Below are 12,668 nucleotides of genomic sequence, written 5' to 3'. Positions count from 1 at the left end.
TAATTTTAAAAAGGAGCAAGATGGGGATTGCTGTGTATTTTAGGCTGGCCCTGAACTTCACGGCTCAATGATCTGCTGCAGCCTCCAGAGTGCTGAGACCTGAACTACGCTAACTTTTTGTTTTGTTTATTTACCTAGTTATTACGTTTTTGTTTTTTGTTTTTTAGTTTAAAATTACATTTGGGGGCGCTGGAGAGGTGGCTCAGACGTTAAGAGCACTGACTCTCTTCTGGAGGTTGTACACCATAGTAGCCCTGGCTGGCTACAGCTGCACCCTGTGCGTCCTGGTGGGTGACCTGTGGGGACACTCGCTGTGCTAACAATGAGGAAGGACAAGAGCATGATTCCGAGGCATGAGGAAGAAGGCACAGGGATGGGGAAATGTCAGCACGGCCTCATTTCTGAGCCCCTACTGTTCTCTGGGACATCACGGGGAACCCGCACACTGCAAGATCGAGGTGGGGGGTACTCCTGACTAATCGTTGCCCTCAGCGATGTTGGACCCCTGACCCAGCACCCTGCTGGGTAAGAATTGGCTGACTAAGCCCCTGTTGGTCAGAAACAAAGGGGGGCTCTGAGGGATGAGTGTCAGTGGTGCACCTCAGGACCAGCTGGCACACAGGCAAGTGACCTCACACAAGCAAGCAGGAAGCAGCTACAACTTAGGCCCCTGCAGAGCTCTCCGCACTCCTCTCTTCTCTTATCACGGTACTCACCATGGCTATGACAGCCTAAGACGTACAACCACGTTCTGAAAACCAAAGAGCCAAGAGAAGGCAGAGGAGTAAGTATGTCATCAGCGATGCCAAACTCTTTCCTCCCTCAGTCTAGGTGACTTGTACTTTCACCTCTTTGTCAAAAAGGAGTAAATCTCAAGCCGGGCATGGTGGCACATGCCTTTGATCCCAGCACTCGGGAGGCAGAGGCAGGTGGATCGCTGTGAGTTTGAGGCCAGCCTGGTCTACAAAGCGAGTCCAGGACAGCCAGGGCTACACAGAGAAACCCTGTCTCAGAAAACCAAAACCAAAAAGGAGTAAATTTCTAATGAGCTGTTTCAGGCAGCACAGCTAGAAGACATCAGTACCACAGACTCCAGTGATACCTACACATTGCTCTTCAGCTTCTGGAAAGTTCATGTAGTCACTGAAACCAAACGCCTGGAACCAGGAGCTGTAGGCAGGGTCTGTGTGCAAGGGCAGGGTGACTAATGCTGCTATCACTCGGTGTCATGGCCACCCCTGCCCACAGCTCCCACCTCTGAGTCAAGCTGACCCTGCTTTCTTCCTCTGACTTTGTCATTTCTCACTAGGGGAGTTTCGGGAATGTGTGCGAAGGGTTAGGACTTGGGGTGGGCCTGTTCTAAAAAGAGAACTTGGCTCTAAGAGAGGGAACTCCTTGGACTTGTTTACACTCTAACTGTAAACTGGTGTCTCTACCCACAGCCTGTGGCAGAAGACATTTATATAGATTTTGTTGTTGTTGTTTTGTTTTTTGAGACAGGGTCTCTCTATGTAGCCCTGACTGTCCTGGACTCACTTTGTAGACCAGGCTGGCCTTGAACTCACAGCGATCCACCTGCCTCTTCCTCCCGAGTGCTGGGATTAAGGGCGTGCACTGCCACCGCTGCCACCACCCAGTTTATAGGTGTATTTTTCTGTTTTTTGTTTTTGTTTTTGTTTTTTCAAGACAGGGTCTCTCTGTACCCTTGGCTATCCTGGACTCCCTTTGTAGACCAGGCTGGTCTTGAACTCACAGCAATCTGCCTGCCTCTGCCTCCCAAGTGCTGGGATTAAAGGCGTGCACCACCACTGCCCGGCATAGGTGTATTTTTTAAGTAGGGAGATTCAGAGGGCAACAGGGAGACTTCTGGAATCATTTTCTAGTGACCAGAGGCCATGGGCTATGGGCGAAAGTATGTAGTGGTCGGGCTGGAGAGATGGCTCAGCAGTGAAAAGCACTGGCTGCTCTGCCAGGGGACCCAGGTTCAACTCCCAGCACCCACATGGCAGCTCACAACTGTCTGCAACTCCAGTTCCTGGGGATCTGACACCCTCACACACACATGCAGGCAAAACACCAAAGCAAATAAAATAAAGTATGTAGTGGTTTCCTGGCTCATCAGAAGCCAGTTCCTTAGGCATCACCAGAACCTTCTGACAGCCACTCAGCCTGTAGAGGTTCGCAGGCATTGGCCATCGTAGTATTACAAAGTGCAACATACATGTGTGCACACAAATGGAAAATCTCGGTCTGAAACTGAGAACTGTAGGGGTGAAAAAAGTGTATATGTAGATTAACAAGATAGCTTAGTTAGTACAGGCCAGGCAGCGGTGGGCCACTTCTTTTTTATTTTGTTTTTCTTTTTTGTTTGGTTGGTTGGTTTTTCAAGACAGAGATTTTTTTTCTCTGTGTAGTCCTGGCTGCCTGGACTCACTTTGTAGATCAGGCTGGCCTCTAACTGACAAAGATCCACTTGCCTCTGCCTCCTGAGTGATGAGATTAAAGGCATGTGCCAAACTGGGCGGTGGTGACGCATGCCTTTAATCCCAGCACTCGGGAGGCAGAGGCAGGTGGATCAACCTGAGTTCGAAGCAAGCCTGGTCTACAGAGTGAGTCCAAGACAGCCAAGGCTACACAGAGAAACTCTGTCTCAAAAAAAAAAAAAAAAAAAAAAAAAAAGCGTGTGCCACCGCACCAGGCTGGTGGTCCACCTCTTTAATCCCAATACTCAAGAGTCATAGGCAGGCATATCTCTGAGTTTAAGGCCAGCCTGGTCTACAGAGCTCCAGGATAGTCAAGGCTATTACACAGAAAAGCCCTGTCTCTAAAGAAAAAGAAAAAGAAAAAAAGAAAAGATGAGCTCTGGGCGCAGTGGCACACACCTGTAAACCCAGCACTTGGGAGGCAGAGGCAGGTGGATCTCTGTGGGTTTTGAGGCCAGCCTAGTCTACAAAGCCAGTCCAGGACAGCCAGGACTACAAGAGAAAACCTGTCTTGGGGTGGGGGGGGGGGGGGGGAGATGGCTTAGTAAGGAGAGGCACTTGCCATTAGGCCTGACAGCCAGAGATGTTTTCCCATGACCCACATGTGAAAAGGAGAGGACCGTTAGTAAGAGTGTCCTCTGACCTACACATGCAGGTTGCAGCATATGGCACCCACAAATACAATACATAAATAGATGATCAACAATAGAGATAGATAGATAGATAGATAGATAGATAGATAGATAGATAGATAGATAGATAAACAAATCTGTTTGGAACAAGATTGTTCAGACCCAAGCGTGACATGAAGAAAGTTGAGGGGGCCTAGCCTGTGGTCTATTTTCCCTTTCAGAGCCCTGAGGGAATTAGGAAAAAAGGGAATCTTCCAGGGCCACTGAGGTTCAGTTTGCCAGTCTGTTACCCTGGAAACCTGTGTTTATATGCGTATTTCTCCATCCTAGCCCCCCTCCCCTTAATTAGTCATAAGTTTCTAGAAGTCCATGTAAGAAGTGATGGCCAGGACTGCCCACAGCTGGATTGGGTTAGTGTCCGAGGAAGTGGGAGGGGCTTAGGACGGATGATTCAGGGACTGGGCAGGCACATTTTATTCTCATGATGTCCCAGACTTTTCAGCACGGCCAAATCCTGTGTCTTCAGTTCTTCCCAAAGCACAAAGAAATCAATCGAGACCTGCTCCCCTTCGCCTTCTCCCCTGGGGGCCTCAGCTGGTATATCACCCCCCCGCGCAGTGCCCAATGCCCAGGGAGGGAGAGTAAGGCTCCTCGCCTGGAATAGGGTGCGGGCTGGGAGGGGGGCGGGGTGTGTGTGTGTGGACTGATAATACAACAGGATTTTGCTCCTTCTGGGAACGGTGAAAATTTCTGTCACAAAATGCTGATCTGCATCGATTTTATGTGGGAAAGCACTTTGGTCTTTTGTCCTCTCTGTGTGACCCCAGAAAACAGCTCTGTCGTGATGTCGGAAAGCCTGTTTGGCTCGCTCTCTGTTGGCAAAGGTTCGCTAGGGAGCTGGCAAGGGACCGAGTCTCACTCTGTCCGGCTTCTTTTTCACAGAGGACTCTTGGGATGGCGAGGCGAGCTCTGTTTTTCTACCAGGCCTCAGCCATAGGGTTATTGAGGATCTCAGACTCGTCTAGAGTTTACTTAAACGGAGAGGGCGTTCACCAGTGGACTCCCGTGGTTGCGCTTTAATTCATTAATTTGGTGTTGAGAAAGCAGTTGATATTATGTACAAATTCATCCTACCCATAGAAAGGAAAAGAAAGCTAAGTTAGGACTCAAAAGTGCCACGGGAGCCAGGCTTGGTGGTCCACACCTGTGATTTCACACCTGTGGTCAGGAACTCAAAGTTACATAGTGAGTTTGAAGCCCTGTCTCAGAAAAATAAAAACAGGGCCCAGAGAGACGGCTCAGTGGTTAAGAGGACTGGCTGCTTCTGGAGGACCAGGGTTCCGAGCCCTGCACCCCTAGTCCATATCGAAGCTTGAAATTATCTGTTATTCCAGAGCCTCTGATTCCCCCCCCCACCCTTTTTTTTTTTTTTTAATTTAACTTTAATCTATGAGCCGGGCGGTGGTGGCGCACGCCTTTAATCCCAGCACTCGGGAGGCAGAGGCAGGTGGAATCGCTGTGAGTTCGAGGCCAGCCTGGTCTACAAAGTGAGTCCAGGATGGCCAAGGCTACACAGAGAAACCCTGTCTCGAAAAAACAAACAAACAAACAAACAAACTTTAATCTATGTACATTGGTGTGAGGGTGTCAGATCTTGGAGTTAAAGACAGTTGTGAGTTGCCATGTGGGTGCTGGGAATTGAACCTAGGTCCTTCGGAAGAGCAGGCAGTGCTCTTAACCACTGAGCCACCTCTCCAGTCCCCCCTTTTGTTTTTGTTTGTTTGTTTGTTTGTTTGTTTCTCAAGAGACAGTCTCTCCGTGTAACAGCCCTGGCTGTCCTGAAACTCTCCTTATAGTCCAGGCTGGCCACGAATTCCCTGCCTCTGCCTCCCCTGTGCTGGGATTACAGGTGTGGGACTCCACTCGCGGCCTGATGTCCTCTTATGACCACCACCTGCACCAGACATGCAAGTGGGGCACCGACATAGATGCTGGCAAAACACCCATAGGTACAAGATAAAAAAATTAAAATATTGAGCTGGGAGTGATGGTGCACGCCTTTAATACCAGCACTCTGGAGGCAAAGGCAGATGGTTCTCTGAGTTCAAGGCCTGCCTGCCCTACATAGTGAGTTACAGGATAGCCAGGGCTACACAGAGAAACCCTGTCTGGAGAAGGTTTAAGAAAAAAAAAAAAAAATCACAGCTCGCTGTCCATAGGACCCTGGTTTACCCCAGCACCTGCATGGTTGCTCACAACTGTCTGTAACTCTAGTCCCAGGGGTTTGACACCTCTAACTTCTCAGGGGCAATAGACACATAGACATGGTGCACAGACATGCATGCAAGCAAAACACCCAAATACATAAAATTAAAAAATAGTTTTAAAGAATCCAGCTGCCACCAGGCATGGTGGGACATGCCTTTAATCCCAGCATTTGGGAGGCAGAGGCAGGAGGATCTCTGTGAGCTTGAGGCCAGCCTGATCTACAGAGAGAGTCCAGGACAGCCAAGGTTACACAGAGAAACCCTGTCTCGAAAAACTAAAATAAATAAATAAATAAATATTAAAAAAGAAAATGTGCCACCAAGCCTAGCAAGAATTTTATATTTGTTAAAAATAAGCTTTACAGCACAATCTTGAGTGGTTTACCTATATTCTTAACCCTGTGTTGTTTTGTCTCACTCCTAGAAAACATTGCAGTGGTATCTGCACATTGTAGCTTCCCTTGGCTCCAGCTCCTTTCTTTTGATCTTTCTTAGACCTCCTCCACCCATGGCTGACTCCCTGGCCTCAGTCCCCTACTTCCTCCTCTTAACTCCTCCTCCCCTGGCTGACAGGAAGTCCAGCCCTATCCTCTCCCCTGCTCAGCGATTGGCTGTAAGCTGCTTTATTGGCATTCAAGGGGACAGTTGGGGAGCAGTGTTTATACAACATTGAGACAGAAATCAGCATTTAAACTACACAATAACCTTATGCCTATAGACTCAAACATGTTTACATCCACTACAGACTCTGGCCTGTGTCAAGTTGACATAAAAGTAGCTAGCATATGTAGTTAAAAAAATATTTCTAGGGGTTGGAGAGATGGCTCAGTGGTTAAGAGTGCTGGCCGCTAATTTCCAGCACACATGGTGACTCACAACCATCTGTAACTACAGCTCCAGAGAATCTGACACACTCTTCTGGCCGGAGCAGCAGGTACTCGAACACATGTGGTACACACACACATAAACACACACACACACACACAGAAAGAGAGAGAGAGAGAGAAATTTAAATATACTAACATTAAGAACAAAAGATCAAGAGGCAGGCAGATTGCTGTGAGTTCAAGGCCAGCCTGGTCTACAAAGTGAGTCCAGGACAGCCAAGGCTACACAGAGAAACTCTCTCTCGAAGAAAAAAAAGAAAGACAGAAAGAAAAGAAAAGAGGCAGGGGGAGGATCATTTCCATTCAACCGTCCTCTCAGTACCACCTAGTGGACAGCAAACTCCAATACAGGCTCTGACCAAAATGACCATTCCTAAAATTTCCAAATTCCTAGACCATAAGGCAGGAAAAGTGTCAAACAGTAGAGCAGCCCCAGGAATAGAAAAGGAAGCCAGGAGCTATTGTGCTTTTTTTTTTTTTTTTTTTTTTTTCATAAGATACCTTTGGGGAAGAGAGTAAATAGGACCAGAGGAAAACGAGTGATAATTTATTCCCTCATAACTGGTTATAACAGTGGCTTTCAAACTTTGACCATACACGCACACACATTCCTTACAACACGCACATTCCTTATTACGATGTGCGCACACACCACTTACCACACATACACGACATATTATGGGGTGAATCGTACTTAGTGTGATGGCAGTTGTTGTTGTTGTTGTTGTTGGACGACCAAGGACCCTCCTGAGCCCACCTCCCGGGCCCTGGAGTACAGGCTGGGCCACCACACCTAGTAAGCAGGTAGGGCTTCTTTGTTGTACAGTCTCTTAGCCTCAGTTCCCCATCTCTGGTGGCAAGCATGTCTCTCCTAAACTGGGCATGATGGCACACGCCTGTAATCCCAGCACTCGGGAGGCAGAGGCAGGCGGATCACTGTGAGTTCGAGGCCAGCCTGGTCTACAAAGGGAGTCTAGGACAGCCAAGGCTACACAGAGAGACCCTGTCTCGAAAAACCAAAAGAAAAAAAAAAAAAAAAAAAAAAGCCCAACCAAACAAGCAGTCTCTCCTTTCTCCTTTCCAGTGTGCATTATGGTCTGCTTTCAGGAGAAGAACACGGAGCAGCGGGGATGGATTTTCTTCAGCATAAAATAACCAATATGCACGCTGAAGTGGCATATTTCGGGGTGGCATGCTCTAAAATCACCAGCACCATGGGCCATGTTTTGGGTACTCTTGCCTTACATGCAAATGTTCTTCTGTGAAGGGAAACAGGCCCCTACAAACCTGGAAGCAAGCATGGCCCACACCTGTCACACTCCTAAGGCCTGCGAACACAGGCCAGGTCTTCTCTGTTTGCTAATCACACTATTCAGGCACCATCCTTCCCAAGCACAGAGGTCCATGCGTATGATCCTAACACTGGGGGATGCTGATGCAGGAGGATGCTTGAGGCCAGGTTAGGTTAACGTAGTAAGAACCAATCTGAAGGGGCTGGAGAGGTGGCTCAGCGGTTAAGAGCACTTGACTGCTCTTTGAGAGGTCCTGAGTTCAATTCCCAGCACCCACATGGTGGCTCACAACCATCTATAATGTGATCTGATGCCCTCCTCTGGCCTGCAGATGTACATGCAGGCAGAGCACTGTATATGTAATAAATAAATAAATATTAAAAAAAAAAAAAAAAAAAAAACCAATCTGAAGACCTGGGTGTAAGGGCACAAACTGTTAATCCCAGCACTCAGGAGGCAGAGGCACGCAGATCTCTCTGAGTTTGAGGCCAGCCTGGTCTACAGAGTGAGTTCCAGGACAGCCAGGGCTACACAGAGAAACCTGTCTTGAAACAAACAAAAACCCATTATGATTATTATGTTTATTATCAGGCCTATAATTATTACTACAATAGTAATTTTTAACCCGCTAGCAATCAATCAAGACACAGACATTTGTTATATTTTAACATAGCCTTAGTTAACCTGGGGCAGGGTAGACATCAATCCCCCAAAACTACTTCCCATAGTGGGGCAAGTTTTGCCCTGCTCAGGTGTGATGGCCTTTTATTAATTACCATCAAAACACATCAGACCAAGAGTGCCCTGTCTCCTCTCTTCCACCCTGTGAGGCACCGTGAGAAGAGACACTTAATGAACTGAAAAAACAGGACCTTACCAGACACCAAATGTCCAGAGCACTGTCTTGGGTTTCCTAGCCTCCAGAGCCATGAGGGACAAATCTGCCTCTGCTACAGCGGCCCAGATAGACTAAGCCAGCCGTTACTCCCGGGTCCCTGGGACCAGACCACCCAGCAGCAAGAGCTTAAGCAAGGAACAATTTATTTTCGTTCATAGTCTGAGTGGACTTTGCGGCGAAGGCACAGGAATGGGGGACGTGCGGTCGAAGCTGTTCACATCGTACGAGGCCAAAGAACAACGCACGACGAGATTTCAGGTATTGTGGGCGTAAGGTGATACAAATGCTGACTTCTGTAACCCCCACCCCGAAACACACACATACACATCTGGTTGCAAGCCTTGTTCTAAGAATCGCCTGTCTCAATGTTGTATAAACTCTGCTCCCCCAACTGTTCCCTTGAATGCCAATAAAGAAGCTTACAGCCAATCGCTGAGCAGGAGAGAGGATAGGGCTGGACTTCCTGCCAGCCAGGGGAGGAGGAGTTAGAGGAGGAAGTAGGGGATTGGGCCACGGGCAGAGGTCCAAGAGATATCCGGACCGAGAGCTGAGCCGAGAAAGCAAGCTACCAAAGTGCAAGTATCTCAGGGATTTTGGCAAAGAGGAAGCCAGACCATCTTAGAGGGTTATGAAGAGATTAAAACTGCTCAGATGTGTGTTGTAAAGTTTGTTAACAGATATAACAGAGTCAGTTATTTTAATGCTAGTCGGGGAAGAGAGCAACTGAGAAACGGTTTGGTAAAATTAACCTTAACAAGGCATCATCAGGGGTTGGGGATTTAGCTCAGTGGTAAAACGTTTGCCTAGCAAGCGCAAAGCCCTGGGTTCGGTCCTCAGCTCTGGAAGAGCGAGAGAGAGCGCGAGAGAGAGAGCGCGAGAGAGAGAGAGAGAGCGCGAGAGAGATAGAGAGAGATAGAGAGAGAATAACAAGACATGTCAATGGCCTGTCACTAGTGTCCTCAGTTAGGCCTACCTCTCCTATAGATTTTACATCCTCCCATAATAGTGCCAGCAGCTGAGGAAAAAGCAGTGAAAACTCGAGCCTATGGGGGAACACTTCAGATGTTCTCGAAGCTACTCCTCCTCCTCACCAGGTAGCTGACGCTACTACCACAGCACGCTGGTTTGAATGAGATACCCCATAAGCTTGTATGTTTATTTGTTGGTGAACTGCTTTAAAAGGAACTTGTTGGAGGAGAGATGTGTCCCTGGGGTTGGGCTTTGGGGTTTCAAAAGCCCATACCCTTCCCAGCTGGCTTTCTTCTGCCTCGTACCAGTCTCAACTGCTGCTTCAGTGTCGTGTCAGCCCGCCTGCTACCTTAAAAAAATTTTTTTTTTCCCTTAGAGAAAGGGTTCTTACCATGTAGTCAGGGCTAGCCAAGAACGTGACAGGTAGAGCAGGCTGGCCTGGAACTCACAGAGGGCTGTAGGAGAGAGAAACATGTTTTTGTGTTGATCCCAAGTGTGCGGTGGGGAACAGACTTGTGAGAGAGAGCAGGATGTTTTTCCACTTAGAAGCTTGGGGGAGCTTGGATGTTGCCAGCTGAAAACATCCTAGTAGAGACTCTGAGAGGAGACACACACACACACACACGCTTAGAAAAAAGGCGAGAGGACTTGGGATTGTTTTGGCTGTTCATCCCTGCACTTCTAGAGACGTTCCTAGAGAGAACTGCTCCAGGGAAGGCTTCAAGGCTTTGGGCTCCAGCTAAGGCTCTGGACCTCAGCTGCTGTTCCAGGTTCCAGCAGCAACCTTGGTTGAATTGCAGGTTTGCTGAGGTCATGCTGACTATGCCAGGAGAATCGTTCCTCCGAACTGATATCCTTAAGGCTTCATTATTGTGTTCTTTAATCTCCTTTTCCTATTGTTTGGGTTAGTCGGGTTGTAAATGAGGTACACTCTTAGTGAGTTCATAATAAAGTATAATTGTTAAGAAAATTGAAGCTGGGTGGTGGTGGCGCACACCTTTAATCCCAGCACTCAGGAGGCAGAGGCAGGCAGATAGCTGTATCATTGTGAGTTCGAGGCCAGCCTGGTCTACAAAGTTAGTCCAGGACAGCCAAGAAACTATGTCTCCAAAAACCAAAAACAAAAAGGAAAGAAAGAAGGAAAATTGAGCTTACAGAGGTCTGTCTGCTCTGAGTCCTGGGATTAAAGGTGTGCACGGCCACACTTGGCTTCTGTCTGGCTTTAATAAAGGATTTTTAGCAGAGCTGGATAAATGATTCAGAGGTCAAGAGCATACTGCTCCTACAGAAGTCCAGCTCCCACGCCAGGCAGCTCCCACCCACCGGTAACTCCAACTCCAAGGGACCCTACGCCTTCTTCTGGAATCCACAGGGACCTGTGTGACATTCATTCACACAGAAGCACAAGTATAAAATTAAATCCTTTAAAAAATTACTCATTTTGGCCAGGTGGTTGTAGCACATGCCTTTAAGCTCAGCATTTGGAAGGCAGAGACAGGTGAATCTCTGTGCGTTAAAGGCCAGCCAACAAACAAATTTTAAGGTGGGGTCTAAGGCAACTGAAGATGTTTTTTATTTAATTTTTCAATCTTATAGGGGGTGTCTCAGGGTTTTTATTACTGAGATGAAACACCATGACCAAAACAAGTCAAGGAGGAAAGGGTTTGTGTGGCTTGCTTCTACAGCACTGTTCATCACTGAAAGAAGTGGGAACAGGAACTCCAACAGACAGGAACCTGGAGGCAGGAGCTGATGCAGAGGCCATGGAGGGTGCTGCTTGCTGCCTTGCTTCTCATAGCTTGTTCAGCCTGCTTTCTTAGAGAACCCAGGACCACCAGTGTAGGGATGTCCCCACCCACTAAGAAAATGCCCTATAGGCCTACCAACAGCCCTATCTAAAGATTTATTTATTACTTATACAGTGCCCTGCCTACATGTACACGTGCTGCCCAGAAGAGGGCATCAGAGCACATTATAGATGGTTGTGAGCCACCCTGTGGTTGCTGGGAATTGAACTCAGGACCTTTGGAAGAGCAGCCAGTGCTCTTAACGACTGAGCCATCTCTCCAGCCCCCAACAACCCTATCTAATGGAGGCATTTTCTTCAGGTTCCCTCCACTCAGATGACTTTAGCTTGTGTCAAGTTGACATAAAACTGTCCAGCCAGCAGTCAGGAAGATCACTACACCACTCAGGAGTCCTGCAAAGGTGTGTTGTCTCAGTGACAATCCTTTACTCACTCGTTGGCATCAGCCTGAGGTCCTTGAACTTGTAGCTCTCCTGCCTCTCCTGTCAGTGAGCCGGGACTGCAGGCTCGGGCTGTCTTGCTATTTCACATGGTTCTGGGAAGTACACCCAGGGCTCTGTACCTACTAGGTAAGCACCATGACACTTAGCCTCGTCCCACCCCACCCTTCGGAAACTTACATAACATGTATGTATATTATACATGCGTGATATCAGAAACTATGTCTAGTAATGGTCGGGTTCCTGCAGAAGGGAACTCAGGCCTTTGGTCTTTGGTCCCAGCTAGTATTGATTATTATTAGCTGTGTTCTTTTCTATGCATGGTTCCAAGCCTTAGTTCAGTTGGGTATTTGAGCATTCAACTGGTAGGCTCGAGGGATACAGCAACCCACACCTGGGGAAGTGGGAGAATCACAGCCTGATCTACATAGTGAGTTCCAGTTCCAAGCCAGCCAAGTACAGAGATCCTGTCTCAAACTAAGCAAGCAGTGTAGAAGCTGGGGGAACGCAGGGTCTAGTGAGGGGTAGTTGAGAACTAAGCCAGGTTGATAGTGGATAGTGGAGCACTGACAGTTACCGTGACGGGGAGGGAGGGGGGGGGGAGGAGAGCTCAGTCAGTAAAACGCAAGCATGAGGCCCCGAGTTCACCCCAAGGGAAGATGGCAGAGACAGGGATTATTGGGGCTCATTAGCCAGTAAGCCTGGTAGAATTGGTAAGCCCAGGCCCAAGGAGCCCTTGCCTCAAAACATAAGGTGGATGGCTCCTCAACATTTGTGTACTATCAAGAGCACACATACACGTCTAAACACACACACACAACACAAAAGAGATGGGTAACTCTGCTACTGTTTGAGGGTGAGGGGAATGGTAAAGGAAGGGTTCCCAAAGATCCAAAAGCCAAAGGACTGGTGGGGGTGGAGGTGGGGGTGGGGACGTGGCGGGTAAGGATTTAACAGACTGGGTTTAGCTGGGACTTCCGAGTTAAACTAGGG

Source organism: Acomys russatus, chromosome 28 (genome assembly GCF_903995435.1).
Source record: "Acomys russatus chromosome 28, mAcoRus1.1, whole genome shotgun sequence".
Classification (NCBI taxonomy): Eukaryota; Metazoa; Chordata; class Mammalia; order Rodentia; family Muridae; genus Acomys; species Acomys russatus.
The sequence above is the reverse complement of the archived record's forward strand: the minus strand, read 5'-3'. Positions refer to the sequence as shown.